At 50.5% G+C, this 15488-nt stretch overlaps 1 protein-coding gene across 14 annotated transcripts in view; it reads left to right on the top strand.

Moving 5' to 3' along the window:
• Positions 1-15488, top strand: part of ANK1 (ankyrin 1) — a 244473-nt gene that overhangs the window by 46837 nt on the left and 182148 nt on the right. The window lies entirely within an intron of this gene.

Here is a 15488-nt window from a genome sequence, read left to right as displayed (position 1 = left end):
GTGGGATCTGAGGGAATCGTTGTCACGCTCAGGATCCTGCCTTTGCCTTCAAGGGGATCACCCTCTATTTAGGGACATAGGACAGAAACTCCTGATAAATGACTATATTTCCTTCTTTTTTTTTTTTTTTGAGACTGAGTCTCCCTCTATTGCCCAGGCTGAAGTGCAGTGGCGCCATCTCAACTCACTGCAACCTCCGCCTCCCGTGTTGAAGTGATTCTCCTGTCTCAGCCTCCCGAGTAGCTGGGATTACAGGCACTTGCCACCATGCCCGGGTAGTTTTTGTGTTTTTAGTAGAGATGGGATTTCCCCACAGCCCGAGGCCAACGAAGAGCCGCCGTGGGGTGAGGCTGATGAACTGGCCTATTACTTGTACAGACAGTAAGTGCTCTTGAGTTCAGAAGAGTAGGTCCCTTCTAGCAGAGATATCAGGGCAGCCTCATCCAGAGGTTCTGTTAGGCCTTTGATGATGAGCAGATTTGAAGTGAGCCCCTCCAAATGTGGTTCAGAGGTCCCTAAAATAATGTTGAAGCTTGGTTCCAAGTTCACACAGTTTAGTGACTTTTAAATTCTCTTTGGCTTTGATTCTAGTCCCTGGTGCCCTGTCTGGCCCTGGGGGGTGGAAACTTCAATCAATAAGGCTCCAGGTGGACAGAGGAAGGTCAAGCTCTGGTGGACGGGGGCTGTTCGCACCCGGGGTGGTGGTCACAGGCCTGGAGACTGGGTCTGGCCCAGGGCCCCTGAAGCAATGTTCCCTGCAGTGGGGAGTGGACTTTGCAGTACAGCCTGGGGCCATCTACTCCCTGCCTTGGACTTGATGTGTCCAGTTGTAAAATGCGGATAGCAGGCTGTCGGCACAGTTATGTGAGGATTGCAGGAGATCACCTTAGGGGCAGTAAGTTCAGCTGTCCAGACCTGGGGCTGTTTTCAAGCTGGTGTAGTCTGGTCTCTCTTTCAAAAAGGGTGAGATCTTTTTCTTCACCTTCAAGGGATCCATTTATCCCCCAACTCCCAGTGTTCTGGGCAATTTGACGAGAGACACAGTCTCAGGGCACAGACAACGGCGCCCCCAAACCAGGCCAGGGGCATAGGGCTGGCGACTGGGGAAGAGCATCTCTGCAGCATCAGTCCTGTGCCTGGTCTCCCTGGGCGTGGCTCTGCAGTGACCAGTGGTGCTGTGCACAGGTGTGAGTGACTGTTAATGCTTCGTGCTTCCCACTTCCTCTGTGAGGTCTTTGCATTTTAGCCAAGAACCTTCTAGAGTCTCTACCTTAGTCCAAAGGGATTACTTACTCTATGGTGGCAAGTTGAGAGCCTGTGTGATCTAGTAGAAAAATATCACTGGGTGTTTCATTCAGAGGAATGTGCTAGATATTTGTTGCATAATAATGTATTTTTTTTTTGAGATTGAGTCTCATTGTATTGCCCAGGCTGGAGTGCAGTGGTGTGATCTCGGTTCACTGCAACCTCCGCCTCCCAGGTTCAAATGATTTTTGTGCTTGAGTCTCCCAAGTAGCTGAGATTACAGGTGCATGCCATCACACCCAGCTACTTTTGAGTACTGACAGGGTTTCATGTTGGTCTCGAACTCCTAACATCAAGTGATCTGCCCACCTTGGCCTCCCAAAGTGCTGGGATTATAGGTGTGAGCCACAGTGCCTGGCCCACAGTTCTATTTTTTAAAGAAAATGGTAAATCAATCGGATAATCATATGAGTACATGCATATAAATGTGCATACAGAAAGATTCAGGACACACATCACACTGTCATCTCTGGTGAATTTGGGGCTGTGGGTGGGAAATCTACGATAAAGGGCAAGGTGGCCAAGAAGGCAGCTCTGTAATGTTTTAATTTTGCACAATGTTTAATTTTATTTCTATGTCAGAGCAGGAACTTGGAGTCAGATGGCTGGATCTCTGAATCTCTGCATGTGTAAAATGAAGATGAGTAATACTTCATAAGCTGTCATGGGGATTGAATGAGATGATGCTTATATAGCTCCTATCACAATACTTGCATTATAGGGTTCCATCAATAAAAGTCAGTGTCATTATCACCTCTGTAGCAGGTCGTGGATGCTCACCTGTCATTTTCTCTCCTGGTCCCCTGTGAAGACCGGATTTCTCTGCCTCCCTTGCAGTCAGCAATCATGTGACTGGTTCAGGCTGGTGAAATGTGTGCAGATGAGACATGTGTTATTTCAGGCCTGGCCATAAATCCGCCTGCACCATCTTCCTCATGTTCACCTCCTGAGGCAAACCTTAGAACTAAGGGTGTCATCCCTAAGTGCCTGCTTGGACAGCAGCCGCCTGGAAAGCCAGCTGGTTCACATTAAACTGATATGAGCAAGCAGCGAACTCCTGGTGTCAAGCCACTGAGATCGTGGGGTCATTTGCTGTCGGTGCTGGGTATATTAAATTCCCCTACTTTCTTTGCTGCCAGGGTTCTGAGTTTGTGATTCTGCTCTGCTGCCTACATCTCAGTTTCTTCACTGGAAGGTGAGAAAGTCACATTTTTTTGCTTTTGTTTCTGGCCCGGAGGACTGTGTGTGAAAACCCCATGAGAGGCAGATGGTAATGCCACTCTGAGAACGTTTCAGGGAATGGCAGGTGGACGGGCTCGGGTTGTGGCTGGAGCTGGGCTTTCTCCAGGCCCCCAGGCCAGGTGGAACAGGACAGGTAGGGTGGGCTGTGTGTTTGAGGCTCCTAGTGAGGAGGGCCTTGCTGCAGGGTGGGTGGGTATGGGGAGAAAGGGGCCCAGATGAGGGCCATCAGGAATCCTCCAGCTCTGAGAATAGCCTGTGGCCAAGGGTGGTTGCTGCAGCTTCTTTAGTTCAATAGAATCCGTGGATAAGGCAAGGATCAATTCCCAGGATCAGTTAACTGCAGGCTGATAAGAGACTCACTGTGTTTTGGGGGATTGGCTATTACCCAGGACGGAGCAAAAACTTGCACTGTAAGCAGTAATTAAGAAGCGATTTGCCCTTGGCCCCTGTTCCTGGGACGAATGCCAGCCCATGAGAGCCTTCAGAGCTGCCTGCCTTCAGGAGTCAGCTCAGATGGGGCAGGTGACACACGTCTGCATGCGCTGCAGCCCACGCAGGCCTTGGCAGAGATCTGCCGTCGTTGCTCCAGGCCCGGCTCATCTGCTGCTCTGTTCTGTGGATGAAGATGGCTGGAAACGGCCTTTAAGGGCACAGAGGTGAGTCTGCCCATTCGGCCAGTGCCAGCATAACTGGGCAGTGTGGGTCCCTGGACTCTGTTCAGCACTTCATCTTGGTCTGTAACAAGCTTTATAAATCCAGCCACACCACAGCCATGCTCCAGGCCTGCTTTGTCCCCCATAAAATGGCCAAAGGTGTCTTGTTTGTGCAATCATAGAACCTGGAGACACAGCGAAGTGCGGCCAGCATCCCTGAGTTTATGGAGCGCCATGCTGGTCCATCATTGCCCTGTTGGCTCAAGAATTCTCAGCTTCCTTGCATGCTGAATGCTGAAATCTGAAGCATTCTTTTTTGCAGAGAAAATGGTAGAAATGAATTTGGAGGGAAGGTAGGGGGAGAAAGATGGAAAGCAGGACTTTTGGTGACCCTGAGATATCAACATTCTGCAAATCTCTGTGTAATACATGCACCAACATGTACTTTCTGCATGAGAAGCTGAAAACGGTTTTGGTATGTTTACAGCAGTAGCGGGAGGGGAAGGAGAAAAACAGATGGAGAAGGGGAACAGAACAACACATGCCCATTTGCTTTTACTTATGCTCAGATCATTCTGTGAGGAGGCATAATTTATGCACGTCTATGCAAATGAGCCAGTTTCGTAGAGTTAATCATTTCTCCCTTCTTCACTAAGAGTGCGTGCAACTGCAGCAGGAAGGCTTCATGATCCAGAAGCCCCTAAGCCCCAGACCCTTGTCTCTAAAGGCACGCACCACCACCATGCCTCAAGAATGGGAGACCCCACTGTGCCCAGTGAGGCTGCTGCAAACAGGAGAAATGAGAAGAGAACACGTGCAGAAACTGCCAGTCAATTGGTTCATGAATTCGCATCTTTTTTTTTTTTTAGATGGAGTCTCGCTCTGTAGACCAGGCTGGAGTGCAGTGGTGCGATCTCAGGCTCACTGCAACCTCCACCTCCCAGGTGGGTTCAAGCAGTCCTCTTGCCTCAACCTCTTGAGTAGCTGGGTCCACAGGTGCATGTCACCATGCCTGGTTAATTTTTTGTAGAGACAGGGTTTCACCATGTTGCCCAGGCTGGTCTCAAACTCCTGAGCTCAGGCAATCCACCTCTCTCAGCCTCCCAAACTGCTGGGATTACAGGTGTGAGCCACCGCGCCGGCCTGGAATTCACACCTTTGTGTGACATGATTGGCTGCCAGTTGCTTTGGGGGGTAGAGTGTCCCTTTCAAAATAAACAGGAACTTGGTCTATCTGCTGAGTAGACTCAGCTCTTCCGCTCATTGCAATCCTGGGGCTGGTGCAGATTCCATCTCTGGCCAGTGGGTGTGCAGCGGGGTGGTGTCGTGGGGGCGGGGTGGGCTCCTGCTCGGCTCTTCTCCTCTCCCGGCTCTTCTTCCTCTCTGGCTCTCCCTCACTCGCCCTCTAACTTCCTTGGACTAAGAGATAACATCTTCTGATCTCCTGGGGTCCAATGGAGAAGGGACCGTTTCATTAAGAACAAAACCAGCTTACGTTGATAAGATGACTCGCAGTTCACAAAGCTTTTTAGAGACTTTTTATTTCTATTCGTTGGTTACCATGTCTCTTTGGAGGCAGATCTGTACTCAGAGCTGTGGAAGCCTAGGCTCAGGGAGATTCCAGGGCACCCAAGATCATGTTAGAGATGGGTGGCGGGTGAGGCTGGGGCCCGGAGCCTGCAACCCCAGTTCCTGTGCTGCCCCCACCCCCATCGTGGCACTACATATGTGTAGGGTATGTGGTGGGTGTGTCTGTGGGGGGTGTGTACCTGTTGTATACAGGCTGATGGGGACGCTGAGGCGTGGGCAATGGAGGTGGGGAAGGGTGTCCTCTCTACTTGTTTGTTATGGGCCAAGAGGTGCAGGGGGTCTCTGCTCCCATCTACCCGCTTTTCTGGATCTACTTATTTGCCGACACCTCCAATGTAGCTCTCTCTGACAGTCCTTATTGGACGAGGTCACACCCATGATTCACCGATAGACTTCCCTGAGGGGATACCAAGGTCTGCCAGAGTGAGGGGTTGGATGAGGGCAGGGCACAGATGCCCTCCCCTCAAAAGGCAAGGATGGGCCAGGTGAACTGGTTTAGGCTTATAATCCCAGCACTTTGGGAAGCCGAGGTGGAAGGATTGCTTGAGGCCAGGAGTTTGAGACCAGCCTGAGCAACATAGTAAGACCCCATCTCTACAAAAAATACAAAAGTAGCTGGGTGTGGTGATACATGCCTGTAGTCCCAGCTACTAGGGAGGCTGAGGCAGGAGGATCATTTGAGCCCAGGAGATGGGGACTGCAGTGAGCCATGATCGTACCACTGCACTTTAGCCTGGGGGCAGAGCAAGACCTCCCTGGCTTCCCTCAGTGACAAATGTGTGATTTCATGGCATGAGACTTATGGAGACCCTTCCTGACCTATGTCTATGATTCCTGCCTGCACCACACACATCTTGGCTTAACAAGATCCGTACACTTAGAAGCTGCTGCAAATTTGTCCTAAAATTGCCTTGAAGGCGAGAGCTGCTCTCTGGCATTGTGGGGTTTGGTGAACGAGTTAGTGTTCACCAGTCCCTCTCACGGGATTTTTCTAGATTCCTATCACCACTCTCCCTTTGCTCTTTCCAGGAAGACCCAGGCAAAGCCTGCGGCAGCGGAATGAGTCTTCCGATCGCCTCTAGCTGCCCTGTCTGCTCTGTGTGCTGGACCAGGGAAGGGCTCACCTTTAAACAGGCATTCAGAAAGAGATAAGAGACTGCGAGCGGTGTGGGGCGGGCGGGGAGAATGAGGAGAAGTAGGTGAAAGGGCGCAATGCCCAGTAAGATGGAGCAGAGTCAACGTCTGATCACAGAGCAGGGTGACTGTACCTCACAACCAGGTATTATACTTGGGTGAAGGACACCAGAATACCTGACTTGATCACTACACATTATATACGTGTAACAAAATCTCATGTATTCCATGAATTTGCACAAATTAAAAATTTAGGGCAATGTAAGCATACTTTGTTTAAAATATATATATCGGCTCTATAATCCTAGCACTTTGGGAGGCCGAGATGGGCAGATCACCTGAGGTCAAAAGTTTGAGATCAACCTGGCCAATGTGGTGAAACCCTGTCTATACTAAAAATAACAAAAATTAGCCAGGCATGATGGCGTGCGCCTGTAATCCCAGCTACTCAGCAGGCTGAGGCATGAGAATAGCTTAAACGGGGGAGGTAGAGGTTGTAGTGAGCTGAGATCACGCCTCTGCACTCCAGCCTGGACAACAGAGGGAGACTCTGTCTCGAAAACAAAACAAAACAAAACAAAATAAAAACCAAAAAACCACACAAATAATGTATTCAGTTATTTTATCTAAATAATCTAAATACAGCTTCACACAGTTCAGTGAAAGCAGCATTCCCCTACCCCACACCTTCCAATGCCTGGCCCCAGCCCCAGACAAAGCCCCCTTACCTGTTTCTGTGCCTAGTTCCCCAAGAGGCCCCTCCACACCTGCATTAATATGCGTTCTCCTGTAACCACTGCAATCATGTGAGGCGGGTGCTCTTAGAGTCTCCAGCTCACAGATGAAAAAACTGAGGCTTACAGGGATATGTGGTTTGCCCAGGGATGCTTGTGCTGGGAACAGGCAGAGCCAGGGCTTCATTCCAGATCTTTTTTTCTTTTTCGAGACCGGATCTTGCACTGTTGCCTCGGCTGGAGTGCAATGGCGAGATCTCAGCTCACCGCAACCTCCGCCTCCTGGGTTCAAACAATTCTCCTGCCTTAGTCTCTTGAGTAGCTGGGATTGCAGGTGCCCACAACCATGCCTGGCTAATTTCTTGTATTTTTAGTAGAGACAGGGTTTTACTATGTTGGCCAGGCTGGTCTCCAACTCCTGACTTTAGGTGATCCGCCTGCACTGGCCTCCTATAGTGCTGGGATTACAGGTGCGAGCCACTGCACCCAGCCTCATTCCAGATCTTTACTTGAAAGCCACATCGATGGGTAGGGAGCAACGCCTTACTTCCTGCCCTGACCACCCAGGTGCCTCCTGGGCTGCTGCCTCCTGGAGGGTGGCCTAGGTTGCAGTCAGAGCAGCGCCTTCTCACTTCCAGCCAAGGTGTCTCTGTAACCACGGAGGCTGCCCCAGCTTATCTCATCCTTGTCAAGTGTGTGGATTTGAACACACAATGACACTGTCACTCTAGTAACAGGAGCGATAGAGGATAGAGCTGCACTGTCTGGGAGAGTCCTCATGGCAGGTGATGTGAGCTGCTCCTCTGCCCCAGGAGGTGCCTCGGGGTCCTGGCCACAGGGGGTTTTCTGTTAGGACCAATCTCTGGTTTACCCTTTGGGGAGGAAACAGAGAGAGGGGCAGGGGTCTTGACGTGTGGCAGAAGGGTCATTTTTATCCTTTTTCTTTTTTTTTTGAGACGGAGGTTTACTCTTGTTACCCAGGCTGGAGTGCAATGGTGCGATCTCGGCTCACTGCAACCTCCGCCTCCTGGGTTCGGGCAATTCTCCTGCCTCAGCCTCCTGAGTAGCTGGGACTACAGGCACGCGCCACCATGCCCAGCTAATTTTTTGTATTTTTAGTAGAGACAGGGTTTCACTGTGTTGACCAGGATGGTCTCAATCTCTTGACCTCGTGATCCACCCACCTCAGCCTCCCAAAGTGCTGGGATTACAGGCATGAGCCACTGCGCCCAGCCCTCTTTTTTAGTTTTACTGCAATGTAATTGATATATTTAGAAAACCCTGTGTGTATTTGATGTATACATTTGATGAGTTTGGACATCTGCACACACCTGTGAAACCATGCCTATCATCATGGTCATAGCTACACACATCACTTCCAAAAGTGTCCTCATATGCCATTGTTTTCTGTTTATTTGTCTGCTTTTGTGGTAAGAGCACTTAGCCGGGGGTCGTCCTCCTGATACATGCTTCAGTGCACAGTGCACTACTGTTTACTGCAGGTACCATGTTGGCCAGTGGATATCTAGAACTCATTCACCTTGCGTAATGGAAACTTATGTCCACCGAGCAGCAAATCCCCAGCTCGCCCTCCCTCAGTCCCTAGCAACCACCATTCCAGTCTCTGCCTCTGTGGGGTTGACTATTTTAGTCCCCCATTGAAGTGGAATCGTGCAGCATTTGTCCCTGTAGGCCTGGCTTATTTCACTATGTGTAACATCTTCCAAGTTCCCAGTAGGATTTCCCTCATTTTCAAGGCTGAGTAATATTCTGTGGTATGGATAGACCACATTTTCTCGATCCATTCATTTGACATTGGATAGGGGGGGCATCTTGGCTGCTATGAATATTGCTGCAGTGAACGTGGGGCTGCAGGTATCTCCTGGAAATTCCGATTTTCATTCTTTTGATGAATACTTTGAAGAGGGACTGCTGATGGTACACGGTAAATTCGCTGTAATTGCGGAAAGACCCTCCACCTGTTCTCCATAGCAGCGGCGCCATTTCCTGTTCCCCAGCGGTGGGGAAGTCTTCCGGTGTCTCTATGACCCAGCCAGCACTCCTTGTTTGTTACCATGTGACCATCCGAACAGGTGTGAGGTGAAGGGAAGGATTGCTGCCGTTGCAAGCACACCACTCTTTTTGACATTGACAGGCTCTTATGGAACTCAGTTGTATTATGGTTGCATATTTGGGTCCCAGCTCCCAATCCATACGTTGAAGCTCTAGCTTCCAGTGTGGCGGTCTTTGGAGACCCCACCTTTGGGAGGTAATTGGGCCATTAAGGTAGAGCTCCCATGATGGGACCTGTTAGAAGTTGAAGAGTCACCAGAGCTTCCCCTCTCAGCTGTGTGAGGGCACAGAGAGATGCCCACTGCCAGCAAGCCAGGGCAAGAGCCCTCACCCAGAACCAAATCTGCCGGCACCTGGGCCTCTGCCATCCAGCTTCCAGCACTGTGAGGAATAAAGTTCTGCTGTATAGGCCATCAGATCCATGGCATTCTGTTATAGCAGTCAAAGCTAAGACAAACTGAAATGTGAAAAATAAGAAGTAGCTATAAAATGAAGTTGTATCATCAATGAATATGTCATCTTTATAATGGTTTATTTTTAAAGAGTGTGCCTTTTGTCCCAGTTACTCTGGAGGCTGAGGCTCCTCTCCCAAAGTGCTTGAGTCCAGGGGATCTGGGCTGTGGTGTGCTGTGCCAATCAGGTGCCCACACGAAGTTCAGCATCAATATGGTGACATCCCGGGAGAAGGGGACCAGCAGGTTGTCCAAGGAGTGGTGAACCAGCCAAGGCTGGCAATGGACCAGGTCGAAACTCCCGTGCTGATCAGTAATGGGATGGTGCTTGTGAATAGCCACTGTGCTCCAGCCGGGACAACACAGCGAGATCCCATCTCCTTAAAAAACACAAATAATTTTAAAAGTTAAAAACCAGTTTAAATCTAGAGAAAAATTGCAAAACTAGTACAGAGAGCTCCCATAAGCCCCACACTCAGTTTCTCTATTGGCAGCATCTTCCATGAGTTTGCTTCATCTGTTATAATGAATGAACCAGTGTTGATAACAGTTTTATTAACCAGACGTCCATATTTCCTTGATTTCCTTATATGTCTCCTCGCGTCCTTTTGCTGTCCTAGGATCCCATCCAGAGGCCACATGAAGTTTAGACGTCGTGTCTCTTTAGGCTCCTTTCAGCTGTGATGGCCACCTTGACAGATGACCCCTGGTTTTCTGGAATGGCATTTTGGCTGAGGTGGTTGTCATAAGTCATTGGTGAAGGGGATGAAGTCTCACCATGGGACTGGGATTTGGGGCTGAATACACTTTCCTGGACAATGTTTCTGACAAAGGAATTTCTATCCCACCCATCTGTGCCTTCCAGAGATATGAAAATCATCTCTAGGGCCCAGGGGAGGCCGCACTGTCCTCTGCTAAACACTGTTTGTTTCACAGTTTTCTGGGGACAAAGGGGTCTGCTGTGTCTGCTTTACAATGGCCCCCAAGCCCCGCTGCAGCTCAGACAGGTGTAACGAGTGGGCAGAGAGTGGGTTTATATATGAACTCGGCCACTGACAGCCGCAAAACCTGGCCAAGCGACTGGGTTTCCTCATCTCAGATGATGTGAGGATAGCAGTTGGGCCCATCTTAGTTAATGCATGCAGAGTGCCCAGAGCATGCCTGGCAGAGGGTCAGTCCTGCCTACCTGGCTCCCATCATTATTATGTAAAAGCACCACTTCTAACCATGGAAGTCACTGACACATGGAGGAGACAGGTGAATTTATCTTTCTGCAGCACAACTGCTAACTGGTGCAGGTGGCATGGTCGTCGTTGCTTTTTTTTTTTTTTGAAACAGAGTCTTGCTTTGTTGCCCAGGCTGGAGTGCAATGGCGCGATCTCTGCTCACTGCAACCTCCGCCTCCTGTGTTCAAGTGATTCTCCTGCCTCAGCCTCCTGAGTAGCTGGCGTTACAGGCATGTGCCACCATACCCGGCTAATTTTTGTATTTTTAGTAGAGACAGGGTTTCACCACGTTGGCCAGTCTAGTCTTGAACTCCTGACCTCAGGTGATCCTCCCACTTCAACCACCCAAAGTGCTAGGATTACAGGCATGAGCTACTGTGCCCGGCTTTTTTTTTTTTTTTGAGACAGAGTCTTGCTGTCTGTCAAGCCTGTTGCCCAGGCTAGAGTAAAATGGCATCATCTCAACTCACTGCAACTTTGGCCTCCTAAGTTCAAGTGATTCTCTTGCCTCAGCCTCCCAAGTAGCTGGGATTACAGGCATGCTCCACCATGCCCAGCTAATTTTTGTATCTTAGTAGAGACAGGGTTTCGCTATGTTGGCCAGGCTGGTCTTGAACTCTTGACCTCAGGTGATTTGCGTCCCCCACTCACCTCCCAAGCCTCCCAAAGTGCTGGGATTACAGGCGTGAGCCACCACGCCCAGCCCATTGTTGCATATTTAGCAATCACTTTAAGACATAGTACAGGAGTCTGGGGCACACCATAAGTCATTACTAGTAACAAATGTTAACTTTGCTAGTAGAGCATGTTTTACAAATACGCTGGACTCCTGGCCAATCCGGTTATTCAGGTACTACAGCCTGGAAACCATTAACCTCAGATGCACTCGGATGGGCTAGCCTTCAAATCCTGGCTGCCCTCACACCAGCTGTGTGATCTTGGGCAATTCACGAAACCCTTTTGTGCCCTCCTTTCCCATCTGCAAAAGGGGATAACGACAGTACTGGCTGGGCATGGTGGCTCAAGCCTGTAATCTCAGCACTTTGGAAGGCCAAGGTGGGCAGATCACGAAGTCAAGAGATCAAGACCATCCTGGCCAACATGGTGAAACCCTGTCTCTACTAAAAATACAAAAATTAGCTGGGTGTGGTGGCGTGCGCCTATAGTCTCAGCTACTCGGGAGGCTGAGGCAGGAGAATTGCTTGAACCCGGGAGGCAGAGGTTGCAGTGGGCAGAGATCGTGCTTCTGTACTCCAGCCTGGCACCTGGCAACAGAGCGAGACTCTGTCTCAAAAAAACCCAATAGTACCTCCAGTATCCTCAGTATGAGGATAAAGGGAGGCGATGTGTGCATGGAGTATGTAAAGTGCTCAATAAACAGTGCCAATTTATGTTATTCACACATCTGTGAGCACTGTCTTTGTAGGCGCTGGTAGGGGCCAGGGAGGTATCACAAATGGCAGGAGAAGATGGATGTGTGGAGGAGAGGATGTTTGAGGTCCAGTCTCCCCTCCCTGAGAACTCAGGGTGGCCGGAGCCTGCCCTGCAGCCTTGGTTGTTCAGGTGAATGTCCTTATGCCTCATGGTGTTCACCAGGTGTCAACCCATTAATTTAACTTTTTTTTGTTTTTTTGAGATGAGTCTTGTTCTGTTACCCAGGCTGGATTGCAATGGTGGGAACTTGTCTCAGCTCGCTGCAACCTCTGCCTCCTGGGTTCCAGTGATTCTCTTGCCTCAGCCTCCTGAGTAGTTGGGATTACAGGCAAGCACCACCATGCCCTGCTGATTTTTGTATTTTCAGTAGAGACGGGGTTTCACCATGTTGGCCAGGCTGGTCTTGAACTCCTGACCTCAAGTGATCCTCCCACCTCAGCCTCCCAAAGTGTTGGGATTACAGGTGTGAGCCATTGTTGCTGGTCTAAATAACAGTTTTTGAGCTCTGCTGTGTGCATGGATGGGCTAAATGCATTCATACATATTATTATGTTTTATTTTCACAAACACGATTCCATTTGACAGGTGGAGAAATGAAGGTTCAAATAACCATCCTCAGATCAGGAGGCCACTAACGTTGGACTAGAAAGCCCATCTGTCAGTGCATTTCCACCCCCAGCTCCTGAGCAGAAGGACCACAGGCTTGAGTGGTAACAAACATCCCACCTTTCTTGATGAAGAGTAGACTGAAATCTACACCAGGGCAGGGACTGTTTCTGTCTTGTTCACTTTTGTTCTGGAACTGAGTCTGTGAGTGGCATCTAGGAAGTGCTGGATGGAGGCGTAACTATAGAGCTTATAGCCACAAAGCCCTCCGGTATCCTTTGTCTCACCTGAGCCTTAAAATTGCTTTGTGAGAAACGGGTTGATGCATTATCTCCATTTTACTAGTCAAGGAAATGTACGGGAAAGACACATCGACAGACGGTCTTCTCTCAATGGACGTTTTGCCAGTTTTATCTCCTCTAACCAGTGTACACTGCCCTTGGGTGGACGTCACACAACTGCTGACCACAGGCTAGGGCCAAGACCTCTGCATCCAGACCCCAGGCCCATGCTCTGCCCACTGTCTTAGAAAACTCTTACCCTCCCTTTTCTTTTCAGAGACAGCTTCTTTACTCTGTTGCCCAGGCTGGAGTGCAGTGGTGCGATCATCGCTCACTGCAGCCTCCCACTCCTGGGCTCCAGTGATCTTCCTGCCTTAGCTCCCGAGTGGCTGGGATTACAGGTGTATGCCACTGTGCCTGGGTAATTAAAACAAAAAAATTTTTTTTTGTAAAGACAGGAGTCTCACTATGTTGCCCAGGCTGGTGTTGAACTCCTGGCCTCAACCAAAGGCTCCCAAAGTGCTGGATAACACGTGTGAGCCACTGCATCCACCTCTTACCCTCCTTTTGAGAGGCCCCTGCCCTTGTGGCCCTTAGTCCAGGCTGAGTTTTCGCTGATTGGGAGCCAGGACACTGAAGAATGGAACTTGGTCTGGGAGCCCACCACCACACGGAGGTGGCGGGCCTGGCAGCATTGCTGGGTGGTGCCAAGGAAGGACCTAGCGTGGCTGTGCTGCCAGCAGGGTGCCTGCCTCACGATGAGTTCCTGCAAAATCACGGGAGGATGGAAACCTCGCTGTCTGAATGTATGAGACGAATGACTTCCTCTCCCCTCAGAAACAGCAAGAATGGAGGGTGTTTTTTTCTTTGGGCTGTGAATGAGAGTACTGAGCTGTCAGCAGGATTTTGTTATGATGGCATCTGCAGCAAAAAGGAGGCCACGTTGATGGTCCCGGAAGATGCTGTGGGTTCTCTTGCTGGGTCCTCTGAGAGCTGTGTCTGTCGCCCCTGAGAGTTCCAGAGGAAGCATTGCCACCCTGACCTGAGCATCCATGCTGGGCACGGCCCAGAGAGAGGCTTGCAGACGAGCAGATCAGACCTGAGCCGTGGTCCTTCTGCTCCTCTGCCTATTCCCCTGCCCTCTCCCCTCCCTGGTGGGGCCTGTGGGGGATTTGGGGAGCTTGTGCTGGGCATGAGGGTCCCCTGGGGCGGGGGAACACTGCAGGCTTCTCTGTGACAGTGTGCCTGACCCTGTACGACCATCTCAGGTGACAGACGCCTGGGCCCTCGTGTAGGCCAGGAGGCAGCATGCTTCCACCAAGGACCGGATAGTAAATGTTTTAGACTCTGAGGACCACATGTTCTAGGTCACATCTGTTCTTCTGTCTTTGAGTTTTTTCCAACTGTTTAAAAATGTAAAAACCATTCTTGGTGCAGGCTGCACGGAGCTGCCCTGTGGCCAATGTCGCCTCTGCTGGCTGCAGCGTCCCCTGCTCCCTGCTCCACCCCTGCCCCTCAGAACCTGGATCTTTTCTGCGGAATCCCCTGTAACAAGGTGACTGTGCAGCGTCGGCCCAAAGGTCTTCACAGAGTATATGCCCACAAACTTCTTTTTTAAATTTAATTTAATTTTTAATTTTTATTTTTGAGACAGAGTCTTGCTTTGTTGCCCAGGCTAGAGTGCAGTGGGGATCTCGGCTCACTGCAACATCCTTCAAGTGATTCTCCAGCCTCAGCCTCTGGAGTAGCTGGGATTTCAGGCATGCGCCATCATGCCCGGCTAATTTTTGTACTTTCAGTAGAAATGGGGTTTCACTATATTGCAAACTTCTGCAAAGGTACCCCCAGCCCTCCAATAACCAGAACACCTGCTTGCTTCTAGCCCTGCACTCCTTGTAGCTGCTCTGACCTAATTCCTAAGCGCCATCTTCCTGCCTTCAAATTAAACAGTATGTTGCAGGGAAGCCTCATGAGGTCCTTTAGCCGCCCTGGGGTAGGATGATGGCCATCCTGGGTCAGGACCCTGCCCATCCAGCTCGTCTCAGGCAGAGGGGATGATCCCCACACTGAGTGTGTAATGGCAAGAGGTGAGCAATAGGCGGCAGCACTGAGCTGTACTTGCTGAGTTCTGTTCTCAAGGGGATCCAGAGCTTAGACCCAGTAGGATATGGCCTTTGCATGCTTATCCCTGGACAGACAGCAATCCTGAGCCCCAGCGTGGGAGCAGGTGCTCCGGAATCCCTCCCAGAGCCCCGTCTACTGCATGGCCTCTGCTAAGACCGGGCTGTATTCCTGTATTTTCTGTGGCCTCTTAGATACCTTCAGGATCTCACCATGGTGACCACCTAAGGCCAGCTCCAGACCCTGAGAACCTCCCTCGGCAGGTCCAGGTCCAGCCACACCTGTGCAGCTGTGGCTGAAATGCTGCAGAGAGGCCGGCCAGGCTGAGACCACAGGGCAGCATCTGTGGTGACTTGTGTCCTGGGTTTGGGGATGGGTTTGACTGGCCGGGGCAGGTCTTGGTTATGAGCCAGGGGTTTGCAAGAACAAAACCCCAGAGCTTCCCCCGACGTGGGTGCTGAGTCATTTGCCTGCTCCTGGCCAGCTGGTGCTGGGAACCTGAAGCTCACCTTCTCCTGCCTCTTCCTCACCTCCCACATCCCGTTATTCTCCTGAGTCTGCTGGCATTGCCTCCAGGTTTTCTCAATCCTACACCATGGGCCATGGTCTGCCCCATGGCCATGGCCTGGTGGAGGCC

The sequence above is a fragment of the Callithrix jacchus genome, chromosome 13 (genome assembly GCF_049354715.1).
Source record: "Callithrix jacchus isolate 240 chromosome 13, calJac240_pri, whole genome shotgun sequence".
NCBI classification, from domain to species: domain Eukaryota; kingdom Metazoa; phylum Chordata; class Mammalia; order Primates; family Cebidae; genus Callithrix; species Callithrix jacchus.
This window is presented reverse-complemented; position numbering and strand designations above follow the sequence as displayed.